We start from the raw sequence: 15,688 nt of genomic DNA, 5'->3' as shown, positions 1-15,688 counted from the left end.
AGCCGGGCTCCCTCGGGGAGAAAGGTCCCTGGGACATGTGGCCCTGTGTCCGCCCTGCTGCTCTGAGCACTCTCAACTCAGCTCTAATGGCTTCCTGGATGTCCTGGCAGCTTCCTACCCCTTCAGAGGGCTTCTTTTTTCTTCTGTGTTGCTCTGTCTCACACACAGCTGTCTGATAATGAAAACAAACACGATGGTCTGGATGCATGGACGCCTGCTCTGCTGAGGGCACCAGCCTCCTGGGGGCATCAGGTCATTGTCTGGAGATGGACCTCGGTCATTAGCACATTGTCAGATCCATGTGTGTTTCTAAAGCTACGTTGGCCGGTCGTTAAATAAAAGTTAAAAATAATCAAAATCTTTTCACCTTGCTTATGGTTTCCTTCATTGTGCAAAAGCTTTTAAGTTTAATTAGGTCCCATTTGTTTATTTTTGCTTTTTTTCCATTACTCTGGGAGGTGGGTCATAGAGGATCCTGTTGTGATTTATGTCAGAGTGTTTTGCCTATGCTTTCCTCTAGGAGTTTTATAGTTTCTGGTCTTACATTTAGATCTTTAATCCATTTTGAGTTTATTTTTGTGTATGGTGTTAGACAGTGTTCTAGTTTCATTCTTTTACAAGTGGTTGACCAGTTTTCCCAGCACCACTTGTTAAAGAGATTGTCTTTTCTCCATTGTATATTCTTGCCTCCTTTGTCAAAGATAAGGTGTCCATAAGTGCGTGGATTTATCTCTGGGCTTTATACTTTGTTCCACTGATCTATATTTTTGTCTTTGTGCCAGGACCATACTGTCTTAATGACTGTAGCTTTGTAGTATAGTCAACCAAAAAATGGGCCAAAGAACTAAACAGACATTTCTCCAAAGAAGACACACAGATGGCTAACAAACACATGAAAAGGTTCTCAACGTTACCATTATCAGAGAAATGCAAATTAAAACCACAATGAGGTACCATTTCATGCCAGTCAGAATGGCTGCTATCAAAAAGTCTACAAACAATAAATGCTGGAGAGGGTGTGGAGAAAAGGGAACCCTCTTATGCTGTTGGTGGGAATGCAGACTAGTACAGCCACTATGGAAAACAGTGTGGAGATTCCTTAAAAAACTGGAAATAGAACTGCCTTACAACCCAGCAATCCCACTGCTGGGCATACACACTGAGGAAACCAGATTGAAAGAGACACGTGCACCCCAAAGTTCATCACGGCACTGTTTACAATAGCTAGGACATGGAAGCAACCTAGATGTCCATCAGCAGATGAATGCATATGAAAGCTGTGGTACATATACACAATGGAATATTACTCAGCTATTAAAAAGAATGCATTTGAATCAGTTCTAATGAGGTGGATGAAACAGGAGCCTATTATACAAAGTGAAGTAAGTCAGAAAGAAAAACACCAATATAGTATATTAATGCATATATATGGAATTTAGAAAGATGGTAACGATGACGCTATATAAGAGACAGCAAGAGACACAGATGTAAAGAACAGACTTTTGGACTTTGTGGGAGAAGGCTAGGGTGGGATGATTTGAGAGAATAGCATTGAAACATGTATATTACCATATGTAAAACAGATCACCAGTCCAGGTTCAGTGCATGAGACAGGGTGCTTAGGGCTGGTGCACTGGGATGACCCTGAGGGATGAGAAGGGGAGGGAGGGAAGTTCAGGATGGGGAGACACATGTTTACCCTTGACTGATTTATGTCAATGTATGGCAAAAACCACCACAATATTGTAAAGCCTCCAATTAAAATAAATAAATTTTAAAAAAGCAGCCTCACAGTGGCCCACAAAAAAAAATAATAAATAAATAATCAGAATCTCCACACAGATGCTTATTTCTTGGACACCTAATTTTCACTAGCTCCTATATTTAATGTCATAGGAGATATTATACATCTGTCAAAGATGAGAAAAAATGAGGAATAATTGGAAAAAAAGATGTACTTTAATTTTAGAGCAAAGGATATAAATAAAGCCATGGAAAAATTACTTGTAGGAAAAAAAGGTTCAGTATCACACCTTTTACAAAAACTGAGTGAAAATATATCATAGATTTAAATGTAAAACATAAGACTACATAATGTTTAGAAACCAACACAGGAACAAATCTTCAGGACCTAGGATTTGGTGAAGAGTTCTGAGATATCACACCAATAACACAACCCATAAAAGAAAAACTTGATAAATCGGACATCAAGTGAAAAACTTTCACTCCATGAAAAGCCTAAAGACTCTGTTCAGAGAAAGATCCAGTTAAGCTACAGATGGGAGAAAATATCTGCAAACCATATATCTGATCAAAGACTAGTATCTAGATTATGTATCTGGTATCTAGATTATTAAAAATTCTTAAACTCAACATTAAAAAGAGCTCAATTAGAAAACGGACATGGATGCTTGGGGCTGGTGCACTGGGACGACCCAGAGGGATGATATGGGGAGGGAGGAGGGAGGTGGGTTCAGGATGGGGAACACAGGTATACCTGTGGTGGATTCATTTTGATATGTGGCAAAACCAATACAATATTGTAAAGTTAAAAAATAAAATTAAAAAAAATAATAAATTAAACCCCAGCCATAACACATCAGGAAAAAAAAAAAAAAAAAGAAAATGGGCAAAAGACAGTAAGGGGCATTTCACTGAAAAGGGTATGTGATGGCAAAAAAGCACATGGAAAAATGTTCAACATCACTAGCTATCAGGGAGATGCTGGTTTAGGAACCATACGTGTGGACTTCCTTCGTGGTCCAGTGGTTGAGAATCTGCCTCCCAATGTGCAGGACATGGGTTCCATCACTGACCCAGGTGAACTCCACATGCCATGGGACAACTAAGCCAAGGGCCACAAGTACTGACCCATGCAGCCTAGAATCTGTGCTGCACAAGAGAAGCCACCACAAGGAGAAGGCTGCACACTGCAACTAGAGAAAGCCTGCATAGCCAAAAATAAATAAATAGATGATTAACTAGGGGAAAAAAAATAGGTTGCATTACACACCTATTATATCAGCTAAATAGCATCCACATGAAATGTAGCAACTTGACTTCTAACAGAATGTCCCTCAGCAGGTGGATCGTTCAACAGACTGTGGCATGTCCATAGCGTGGACTATTACTCAGCTAAAAAGTAAACTGCGGATAGCCGCAACAGGGATGCATCTCAGGGTCACTGTGTTGAGTACAAGAAGCCGATCTTAACAGGTCACTGATCTGCACTGCCACTAATATAACATCACGAAAACGACAAAATGAGAGAAATGCAAGCAGATGAGGGTTGTGGGGGGCTCGGGGTGGTGGGATGGACAAGGGACTGACACGTGTGACTATGAAGAGGTGTGCACTAGTTTTCTAGGGAGTTCATAACAAATGATCACAAACTAAGTGGCTTAATAGAAACTTGTTCTTTTGCAGTTCTGGAGTCTAGAAGTCCAACACCATGGGAGAATTTGGCTCCTTCTCTGCCTCTTCTAGCTCCTGGAGCTGCTGCTGATGGCTGTCTTTCCCTGGTTCGTGGTGCCTCATTCCATCTTCATGCAGTCTTCTCAGCAGTGTGTGTAAGTCTTCCTGTTCTTTTCTTATAAGGATGCCAGTCATGGGGTTTGGGGCTAATTCAGAATACTTCATCTCCTCTTGATTACATCTGCAAAGACCCTGTTATCAAATAAGGTCATGTTCACAGGTACTGGGGGGCAGACTTGAACACCTCATTTTGGAGGACATGAATCAACAGGGCAGCACCACTGAAGTGGTGGTGGAATACCCTGTGTATCCATTACCACCGTGGTTACACTAATATGCACAAGTGACTAAGTGACCAAAATTAGGCACGGGCATTGTATCCGCATCAGTTTCCTGGCTTTGAACTTGTACATAATTATGTAAGGGGCAACCCTGAGTGGAAACTAGGTGGAGGATCCAGAGGACCTTCCTGCTTATCTTTGCAACTTCCTATGAATCTACAACTTTTCAAAATAAGAATTTAAACACGTCAACATGACAAAACTACATATGTATGTTTAAGGCAGCTTTATTTGTAATTGCCCCAAACCTGGAGGCAGCCAAGACATCCTTCAGTAGGCAGGTGGATAAATACTGTGGTACATCCAGATGTTAGAATACTATTCAGCACTAAAAAGACATGAGCAATCCGCTGTGAAAAGACATAGAGGAAACACAAGTACATATTACTAAGTGAAAGAAGCCAATTTGTAAAGACTATATCCTGTATATTTCCAGCTCTATGACTTTCTGGAAAAGGCAAAACTGTGGAGACAGTAAAAAGCTCAAAGTTTGCCAGGGGCTTGGGGAAGACATAGGGATGAAGAGGCAGAGGACTTTGGGGGCAGTGAGCATATTCTGTACCATACGGTATTGATGGATGCAGCAGTTATCTATTTGTCCAAACCCACAGAATGTACAACATCAAGGGTAACCCCACTGTAAACCACAGACTTCATGACGATGATGCGTCAGTGCAGGTTCATCAGTTGTAACAAAGGCAGCATCGGCTGGGCGATGTTGATGGTGGGGAGGTTGTGGGCATGTGCAGTGAGGGTGTACGTGGGAAATCTCAGAACACCCCTTTCGAGTTTGCTGTCAATATAAAACTGCCTTAAAAATAAAGTATTCGGTTTTTAAAAAGTAAACAAAAAACATCTCACTTCTGCCTCTCCTCTCTTCCTGCACCCGCTGGCTGAATTAGGTTTACATAGCCTTTGCTGTGTGGGAGACACACTCATGCATACACACCCCATGTACAAACTCAACACCCCACGTCTGTGTTATCTGAGGGCTGACTTGAGTTCTGGGTATCTGGGTTTCTCTGTAGAAGATGACAGTTCCTTCGGTTAGAAAAACACACAGCAGGTGAGGAAATGGTGAACACTGGCTGGAGGAAAATTCCAAACTGCTTCACAAAAGTGGAGCATTTTCATGGTTTTCCATTTGCCTATCATGTACCTGATTTCTTTCAACACCTGGCCAGTGGGTGGACCTAGCAAGAACAGGATACTGAGATGTGCCCTTGATTGAGAACCACTGGGATTCTCCTGGCTCTGTCAGAGAGAAAAATCTAAGGTTCTTGGTATTTTTGGTGACCCTAAAAATCATTCTTAAAATCTGGTTTCCCTCTAAAGCCACAAGCTATTTAGATCTGAAAAAAAGGCAGGTCAGTGTGCTCACAATATGTTATTGGGTTGGTTTATTTCCAGCAGTTACATTCTTTTGGAATGAACTGGAGCCACTGATTCAATCTAGAAGGAAAATGACAACCAGCAGACTTATATTCCAACTTTTTCCCTCATGTGACGAGGCAGTCACTTTCAATGTGAACCTAATGAAGACTCTTTCGAAGCCTCATCACATGGAAATTGAAGACATGGTTTCAGCCATAAATGTGTAATAGCTTTACTGAGATAGACGTTGGAATTTCTGGCTGCCCCTTCCCTGGTTTTGGATGGCACGGAAGGCCATGTGCTTATTTCCTGTCTTATTACTGATCAATAAGCAATATGGCAAATATCTTATTCTTTATTAGTGTCATACAAATAAAGGGTTGGAGCCTCAATGGGCGTTTTTCCTGAGCTCTGATGATCTGATAGTGCAGCCAGACTCACCATGTGGAAAATGGGACATTTTATGAAGCTCATACATTTTCAAAACTGCTCCCACAATGCTGCTTTCATTTTGTACTAGGACTGAAATGATGGCTTCTATCTATTCCAGAAAACTTCAGCACTGCCTCAAGTGAACAGGAAACGCTTACATTTCAAGGCCACTGACTGGAGCCCATTTACACGTCATGAGGGAACACTCGCCAGCTCCCTTTTCGGTCAAGGAAACAGTGATGGAGCAGCATCTCCTTGCCCTGTCTCTCCGTCAGTCTTTCTGTTCTGCAGATCAGCTGGCCTGGCTTCTGCAGCAGGATGAAAAGGTGCCCTGGGAGATGTCCCAGGGAGCTAGTGAATACCAATACTCTTTCCCTCTCTGTATGTAAAATCCCCTTTTTAGTGGACAGACCTATTAGTTGATGGAAGTATTGACATTTTTATGGGATTGCTTTTGGAAAAGGCTAACACGTAATTCTAAATTCAACATATGGTCGTGGTCAAACTGTGCTCCTACTGTGTAACATGCTTGAACAGTAACCCGTGCATTCTTTTGGCCAGCACAGAGAGAAGCTCGATTAATTTTACCAGTGCCCTTAATCTCCTTCCCTGGCTCCTAGCCCATGCTGCAAGGGCTGATAAATCTCACATGCCCTGAAGATTATTACAGTTCCTAATAGTCTCATGACATTGGAAAGAAGTGAGGCTCAATGGCACAAAATGCATCCAACAAATGAAATCACATAAATAATTTAGGTTTCACAATCTAATTTTTATAGGGCACTTTTTTTTTGTTGCTATTGTTTATGGAGCATAATAAGGATAGTTGGCTTAGACTGCGGTAAAGGAAAAGGCAACATTCTACAGAAAAACTTCATTGCTGTTGCTGTCTTTCACTGTTGGCAATTCTCAACCACCCAATTCCAGCCTAAGGTCACACACATGTTCATAAGTAATACCATCAGAGAGGCAAACACTCACACACACACACACACATACACACACACACACACTCAGACATACAAACACAGACACACACATCTGCTCTCCATTTATTGCAAGAGGAGTGAATTTGCTCCTTTTCTTTTTAGAAATATTTTCCTTTCATGCTGCTGCTGCTGCTGCTAAGTCACTTCAGTTGTGTCCAACTCTGTGTGACCCCATAGACGGCAGCCAGTGTAGGGCAAATCTTATGTACCTTTGTCTGTTTTGAAATAACTTGTGCTGACTTGTGATCATCAGGAAACATTTTTAAAGACTTCTCTGGCTCTTAACACGTGGACTGAGCTGCTTCTATGTGCCAAGGCTTCTGCTAAGTGTTACGATGGGTGTTGAGAAATCACGATGCTTGTCCTGGTCCTCAAGGAGTCAGCCCTTCATGAACATGAGAGCATTTAGGTGGAAAACACAAAAGCTTCCAAATAACACCAGAGCTGATGCAAGAAAGCGCAGGATTGATAAAGTGATACAGAAGAGTCTATTTGACACCAGAGGGGTAGAGCCTGGGCTAGGATTTTGCTTTAGACTCGCTTTCAATTAGTTCAAATAAAAATATTTGTGATGAGCAACATGCAAAATTTTACATTGCATTTAGAGTGCAATTAGTGGACACACGATACTTAAAGGTGTGTACACAAGTCTGTGGCCATCACTGCTCACATTTGAGCTGATTGGAGGCCAGTCTGAAAACTAAAGCAGATGTTGAGGTTTCGTCCTGTTCACAGAGAGCTCAAACATCTTCTGACGCCATGTGCAGCGCTGACACTGGGTACGAAGGGGGGGAATCAGCACCCTCCCTCCCCGCCTGCCCAGTGTGCTCCAATCTGTTCTAAGGATGGGAGATGGGAGGGAAGGGACAGAAGGACACGTCCACTCACTGGACACCTGCTCTTGTCCACCAGGCCAAACACCTACAGACATGTGTCTCCTCACACACACATAAGGACTGAGCAAGAGTGTCCCACCCTCATTGGCAAGTGGGGGTCCTGTGGGCGTCACTCTCGAGTCTGTGTTTGGTGGGCAGTGGGGGGCTGGGCTGGAAGGCCCAAGGAGGTCCCCTTCCTAGGCTGGGCTCGGGGCTCCAGGGTTCCCCCCCAGTGGACTGCTGTCTCCGGGAGACCAGCAGGCTTCTTGCCACCGTGCACAGGGCTCTCAGAGAGTGAATATCAATTGCCTGGAAGCTTACCCCCCGAGTCATAGCATCACTTCCACCACATCATGTTGTCAAACCAAGTAGCAAGGTGATTTGGGGGGAAAGAAAACAGACCCCACCCTGGAGGGAGGCAGGGGTCTCTGCAGACATACTCACATCCACCTCCACACACCACCCTCTCTTCCATCACAGGCCTTGTTCAGAGGAAGGAGCTTCATTATTATTTTTTGTGTTGTTTTTTTTTAGGTGAGAAGACAGAAGGTTACAGATACGAAGAAATTATTTAACTTCTTGGAGTCCTCTAAACATTCTTGAGAGTTTTTGCTAAGAGTAAGGGGCTTAGCATGAGACATGCTGGCGATTAAATGCTTCTGCGATTTACTGTCTGGAAAACGAAGGGCGATTTATTTATGGTGCCCGTAGAATAGGAATAATAATACCTATCTCACACGGCTATTTTCAGAGCTGAATGAGGTGGCGCTCAGTGTAATTGCTTCGCATGGTGCCCAGCAAGTAATCAGCACTCAGGGTGTATTACCAAGGATGTTATTTATGGATTAGAAGAGGAAATTTGAATCGTGTGGTCTTAAAGGAGGGAAAAAAAAAAAATGTTAGCATTAAGAATTGTCAGCTGAGGTCTTTAGAGAGAGAAAGGATTGTTGGTTAGGAAAACTTAGAACACTTGGCTACTTAGATTGTGGGAAATTGCCCTTAGGTCATTAACAGGAAGTCCAAACAGGCCAGGGGGGCACCGCTCCTCTGAGGGTGGGCGGGGGTGGGGCGTTAGAGATGGGGGTGGGGAGGAAGGGAGGATGAAAGCACGGGTTGGGGGCCCGAGACGCGGAGGGGTCAGGGGGAGGTTCCCAGTTCCTGGAGACCTAGAAACTGACTTTTAACCTGGAGCCTTTGCTATGCTCCCTCCAACCCCCTTCATCATCCCACGCCTGGGAAGCTTGGGCTCTGGCTGTCAGTTGGACAGCCATAAGTGAAACGACCTGCTTCATATGGCGGCAAGCAGCGTGACTTGGTGAAAAGAACATAGGTTTGGTTCCCAGAGTTCTGAGTTCTAGTCCCAGGTCATCATTACTTGGCTCTCAGACTTTGAAGAAATTATGTGAAGTCTCTAAAATGAAATAACTTATATAATGAAGAGATCAGATGTCCTGTGTTTCCTCCCTTGGACTCTGGTCCTTCCTGACTTTATTTGGAAATTCCAAGACAGCCCAGGTGCCATGGCAGTCAAAGTCAGAGTGAGGGGATAGGGCAAGAATTAACACACAGCATGAAGGGCTATTGCCAAGCCAAGGGGAAGAACAGAACATTTCAACAGATATTGGAAAAAACTGTCAACAGTTACCATGAGAGTAAATTAGTGAAAGAACTGCAATGGCCAACCAACCGATGGAAACATGTTTAACCTCAATAATGATCAAAGATATTGAAATTTAAAGGAAGATGAGATGTCAATGTGTGCTGATTAAGCTGGAAAATATGTTCTAAATGCTAACATTACGTGTTCTACCACACTGTTGGCCTTACAGCACCATTGGCTTTTGAGAGGCCACTTTGGCAATGTTTACCAAGAGCACGGAGAATTTATCTTGGACCCAATAATCTCACCCTTTAGAAACTGTTTGCATTTATTTTAGGATAGTTCATAATAATTCCAACCTGAAAGCTACTTAGACATTCATAGAAAGGGTAGATCTAAATACACTATGATACATATGCTGATCACCAATACAGCCCTTAAAATCTGTAATTTTAGAAGTATTTTCCACTATGGGAAAAAGCTTGCTGTGTAGTGTTGAATGCAAAGAAAGAAGACATCTGAATTGCAAACTCAGTGTCATCCTAACTATGGAAAAACACAAACAGGTACTCGTATGAAGATACTAAGAAAAATAGACACCTTGATTTTGAGAATGCGTGTCTGCATGCCAAGTGTCTCAGCTGTGTCCAACTCTTTGTGACCCCATGGACTGTAGCCCTCCAGGCTCCTTTGTCCATGGGATTCTCCAGGCAGGAATACTGGAGTGGGTTGCCATAATCTTGAGAGTACGTATTTCAAAAGTGATTGGATAGGGCTTCCCTGGTGGTCCAGTGGTTGAGAATCCACCTGCCAATGCAGGGGACATGGGTTTGATCCCTGTCCAGGAAGATTGCACGTGCCATAGAGCAACTAAGCCCGGGAGCTACAACTACTGAAGCCCACATGCCTAGAGTCCGTGTTTCACAACAAAAGAAGCCACTGCAAAGAGAAGCCCATGTGCTGCTATTGGAGAGCAGCTCTTGCTTGCTGCAGCTGGAGAAAGCTGTGCGAGCAGCGACGAAGACACCAGCACAGCCAAAGGAGAAAAGGTGATTGGATAGCTGGCACTTTTTATTTCATGCTTCCTTTTGTTCTGAGTGTTCAAAACTTTAGTAAACTCGAAAACACTGTGATTTTTAAAAAGCAGAAAAATGCAGCAACAACCATAGTGTCCCCTTCAGACACACTCCAGAGCCCGGAGCTCACTGGGCACTCCAGCGAGCATCTTCTGCTTTGTCACTGGGCAGGGCTCCGGTCAGGTTGGGCCCTCTGCAGGTCAAAGGTACGCTCAGAACCCAGTGGCTACAGATCTTTAAACCTGGGACTGTAGGTGGCTGCCCGAGGTAGTGGGCAGCCCCTCCACCCCTCCCCTGCCTTCTTCTCCCCCCGAGTCCCAGGGTGCTCTCCCCCAGGTCACAGGGCTGCACCAGCCCCAAGTCTGGTGGAATTTCCTGTCCTGTCTCCTCTCCTCATGGCCCCTTTGCATGGTCCCTGCTCCTTCCACACCACCCACTCTCTGCATGGAGATGCGCCCCCTGGTTTCAGTGGACTCTCCCTGTGGGCTGGGCCATCCAGGCTCTGCTCTGAGACTCAGGTGGCCCTGGCCTGGCATCTGAGGGACGCCACCTAAAACTTCTGTTCGGCCACTTCCTCATTTACCCACAGCGCACCCCTGCCCTGAACAGCACACCGTGCATCACCTGCCTGCTTGATGATTTTGGTTTTCTGTGTCAGACTCAGACAATCTCCCCTTCATCCAAGAGGGCTGGCCTCCAAACCCCCAACTCCACAGCCATCATCCATGCTGCCAGCTGCTTGAGCCAGAAACCCTGGAGCAGAGGGAACACGAGGAGGGGTGGATCGCAGCCCCAGATGCATGTGCTGAAGCTTAAACCCTGAGCAGGAACTGAGAGTGTGAGCATGCCCAGAGACAGGTAACTATGTGGGGGTTAAGGCAAGAGGTGGTCACTGCAGAGGGGGCCCTAACCCTGGAGGACTGGGGTCCTTACAAGAGGGGGCATTGACACCTGGAGGATGGCCACGTGAGGACCCAGGGAGAGGATGGCGTCTGTGCACCAGGAGAGGGGCCTTGATCACAGGCTTCCCACCTGTAGAGCTGAAGACAGGGAGCATCTGCTGTTCCAGGTCCCAGTCTGGGCTCTTTGTTACAGCAGCCTGAGCTGACTAATACAGCCTCATGTTTAAAAACAACTAAAGATTCCAAGATGACACAGTGGAGCCTGAAGCCAAGCACAGGCCCTTCTGCACGCATGCTCCCTGCCCAGAAGGCCAGCCCCCTCTGGGGTCAGCTCAACTGTTTCCTTTCTCACCCACGTCCAGCCGCCCCCAACTCACCCCACAGTCTTCAGACTCACCATGGTTAGAGGGAGCTCAAGGCCATGGCCGTTCCTGAGCGTGAACACATGTTCCTGGGGTCTTGGTTTCCAGAGTTCTGAAGGCTTTCCTAGACCCCAGGACGGTCTTTCCCACAGCTGTGCAAGCCTCGCCTCCTGTTTCCACTCTCTGCCTCCTCCAAGAGCCAGAACTCCTGACTCAATGCTGATGGAGACAGTCCTGCTGATGGGAGTCACCGTCTAGACAGAAGACAGGGCAGCTGGTGCCCCCGGGGGCCCTGCATCTGAAGTCCTGATTCTCTGTCTTCTTCCCTTAGAGTAAAATGGCCATTAAATGACCACTTAGGTGACCACTGGAACAGTCAGCAAACAAAGCACCAGAGACCATAGATTTTAATCCCAGAGTTGTTATTGTGGGCAAATGACTTCATTTTTTAAAACAGTTTTTTTCCTTTTCTAAAACAAGAACAGAGTAAAATCCCATTTTTCCTTTGATGAAGTGTCACAAGGAATGAATGAATTCAAGTTATTACAAGGCAACTTGGAAGTTTCCATGCCCAGCAATGCAAACTATTCTGACTTTTCTTGATAATACAGAGAAAGGCAGGTCTGTGCGGCATGTGGTGAGGAAGGCCTATCTGAGAGTCCAACCCCCACGGTCACATCCTGGCCTCTTCACTACCGGCGGTGCAGCCACAAACAAGCTGATTCCATTCCCCAAGGACCCCCGGCCCTAAGGGCCCGGTGCCCATCTCATGGGGCCATCGGGAGGGTAAGAGTCAGTGTGTGCTGTGCTCTGAACAGTGTCTGGGGAACAGGCGTGCTTCAGGGGCGGTGGCGAAGGGGCCCTGCCCTGCCTCTAAGGAAAGACAAGGCCCTTGTCCTCCTCAGAGCTGCACCCTGACCCTCTGGAAAACCTGGGGGCCTGTCCTCCACCTTCCCCGGGTGGGCGTCTTTTCCCGAGTGCAGCATCCATTCTCAAGGGCCTTGTCTGAACCTGGGAGATGCGTGGGCCTCGCCTTCCACTCATGATAAGCTCTTGTAAAGGAGAAGGGTACCCTGGACAGGGCTTCCTTGGTGGCTCAGCAGTAAAGAATTTGCCTGCAATGCAGAAGATATGGGTTTAATCCCTGCGTTGGGAAGATCCCCTGGAGAAGGAAATGGCAACCCACTCCAGTATTCTTGCCTGGGAAAGCCCATGGACAGAGGAACCTGGCTGGCTTCAATCCATGGTGTCTCAAAGAGTCGGACATGATGGAAGTGACTAAGTAGCAGCGGAAGATCCTAGATGACAGTGGAGCCCGCCATCAGGATGCGGCTAACCCGGAAAGCCCCAGTCCCACAAACAGAACACAGATCGTTCTCACAGTTCTCACAGATCAGTGAGGTTTGTGCAACCTTAGCACCGCATGAAAGTCTGTTCCTTTCATGGTGAGTTCCTCACTGAAGAATCTGAAAGAACTGACCTAGAATCCCTTCCTCATCCTCAGATGCCTTGGGGACGTGGGGATGTGGGGACATGTGACAGCTCCCTGGTGGGTGTGCAGGAAGGACCCAGCTGAGAAAAGCAGAGCAAGAAAGTAAGCACACCCCCCCCCCCCCTTCCCCCAACCTGCATAGACTTGAGAATCAGAGAGGCCGGGGCTGAGCTGCTTCTGAGGCCCAAGTGCAGCTGAGATGTGGTCATTCATGCCCCAGGGGGAGATGGGAGGCTGGAAAGTCCAGACTGATGTGGGGTCGGCTCCTGCCTCAACAGCCCGCAGCCAGTGTGGACAAGGGGCATGTATAAACTTCCGCCCTCCCCCTCCAGCACAAACTCGCCCACGGTCTCTGAGCATGGAGCCGGAGCCCCCAACATTCTCGTTCATTTCAAATAAATCAACTTGATGAAAACACAACTCAAATACCATGAAGCGCACCCATTGAAAGCACACAATCCAGTGGGTGTTGGTGAATTCACAGGTGTGCGTTACACTCACTTTGAACAGAAATCCCGGATACTTTAACTACCAGCTCTCTCCTTAGCTCCTCCTTCTGGGGACCATTTCAGAACAGATCTGCATATCAAAACATCAAGTGGTTCACCTTAAAAATATGCAGTTCCTCTGTCAGTTATATCCCGATATAGCTGATAAGAAAGGACAGATGTCAGCGTTCTTCAGCCCCACCTTCTTCCAGCACGGAGGCAGCTCTGAGGCCAACTGCCAGGCTGGAACCCAAGTTCTGGATGTGGGGGTGCTCCAGTTGGACTTGTGAAGAAAACTGCTTACACACTGACAATAACCTCCATTTCCATTACGCACTCGTCTTACGTGGATGTGAACGCCGTCCATGTGACTGAATGAAAGCTGAGGGCATTTAAAAGGGTGGCTTCACAAGCCAAAGTGAATCTGAAACCCGCAAGCCTGCTGCTGGTGACTAAGGAGAAGAACTCCAGCAGGAAGCAGAGTGGACGGCACTGGGTTCTGGAGAGAGGATGGGAGGGAGGAGGGTAACTGTGTGCATTTCCCCTTCGTGGTAGGAAGGAAGGGAGAAGAGGCCAGAGCGTGCTTCACTCTAGATGCTCAGGCAGCCTGGCTGGGAAGGATGGTCCCTGGAGCTCAGCTCACCTTCCTGCCCCAGAAAGGGGGACAGGAAGAGGGCAGACAGGAAGCCCACGGTGGGGCAGGCAGGGAGAAACACGTTTCTGGGGCACCAATTGCACAAAGGCTCACAAGTCCACACACAGGGACGCCTCTGTCCTCACTCTAACCTGCCAAGAAAGCAGGTGAGGAGACTAAGGGCCGGAGGGGTTGACTGATCCACGATACGCGCTGAAAGCCCTGCTGGGTCCGGGCTTCGGATTGGACATCAGTCCCACTGAAAGTGACTGCTAGTCACTCAGTCACGTCTGACTCTTTTCGGCCCCTTGGACTGTAGCCCACCAGGCTCTTCTGTCCATGGGATTCTCCGGACAAAAATAGTGTAGTGGGTAGTCATGCTCTTTTCCAGGGGATCTTCCCGACCCAAGGATTGAACCCCGGTCTCTTGCATTGTAGGTAGATTCTTGACCACTGAGCTACCAGTCTCACCAGCTTGCCGCCAAGACAGACATTTCAACTATGATGCCATTTTGCCTATTTTTTCCAGGAAGCCCCTATTCAAATGCAACTATACTCCTGATAAAGCATGAAACCATAATGTAAAAAAGAAAAGCAGAACCTAAGGCTGGAAGTGACTTTAAACCCTACCCAACCATATTGCATGGTAGCTTAGCTGGTAAAGAATCCAACTGCAGTCTGTGGGTTGGGAGGAGCCCCTGAAGGGAACAGCTACCTACTCCAGTATTCTGGCCTGGAGAATTCCATGGACTGTATAATCCATGGGGTTGCAGAGAGTCGGATGTGACTGAGCGACTTTCACTTTCAACCTTATTACCCCCTGTTCTCAGCATATGAGTTCAGCCTTTAGGGTTCACTGTCTCCCTCTTCAGGAGGGAGAGGGTAGATGCTGTCTCTCACTGGTGGGGGCGTGTACAGGGAGGGCTGGAGCTGAGTTTAATCCCCCAGAGGCATACCCTGTGTGAAGTGAATTACGTGATCACCACCATCATCAAACACGATAAATATTGATTATTGTGATGATGATGTACGTTGTTCAAAATGCTTTCTGTCTTTTTTCCTCCATGGGTGGGAAAGAAGTGGGGAGAATTTTCACTATGTAAAAGCAAACAGAAAATACAGCATTTTGACACAGAAACGGACTCTCAGTTCAGTTCAGTCGCTCAGTCATGTCCGACTCTTTGCAACCCCATGGACTGCAGCATGCCAGGCTTCCCTGTCTGTCACCAACTCCCAGAGCTCACTTAGACTCATGTCCATTGAGTCAGTGATGCCATCCAACCATCTCATCCTCTGTTGTCCCCTTCTCCTCCCACTTTCAATCTTTCCCAGCATCAGGGTCTAAACAGACTCTACAATATGCCAACAACACGGTGTAGCAATAATTAAAAGTTAGCACTTGATTAAAGTGCCTGACAGTAAACAGTCATCACACAAGCTCCAGGGTGGGGAGCGGTCGCAGAGGGGGAGGCAGGCAGGGCCGCCATGCAGGGCCATGCAGGGGAGCCCCAGGCTGGTCTGCAGGCAGAGAACGGGAGGAGAGGAGCTACAGCCGCGGCCTTTCCTGGGGTTTCTGGAAGGCAGGCAGGGAAACAGTGGAGGGCTGGCCAGCTTGGATAATCTGGGGTGTCTGGGCTACAGGCATGGTC

This window comes from Bubalus kerabau, chromosome 13 (assembly GCF_029407905.1).
Source record: "Bubalus kerabau isolate K-KA32 ecotype Philippines breed swamp buffalo chromosome 13, PCC_UOA_SB_1v2, whole genome shotgun sequence".
NCBI classification, from domain to species: domain Eukaryota; kingdom Metazoa; phylum Chordata; class Mammalia; order Artiodactyla; family Bovidae; genus Bubalus; species Bubalus kerabau.
This window is presented reverse-complemented; position numbering follows the sequence as displayed.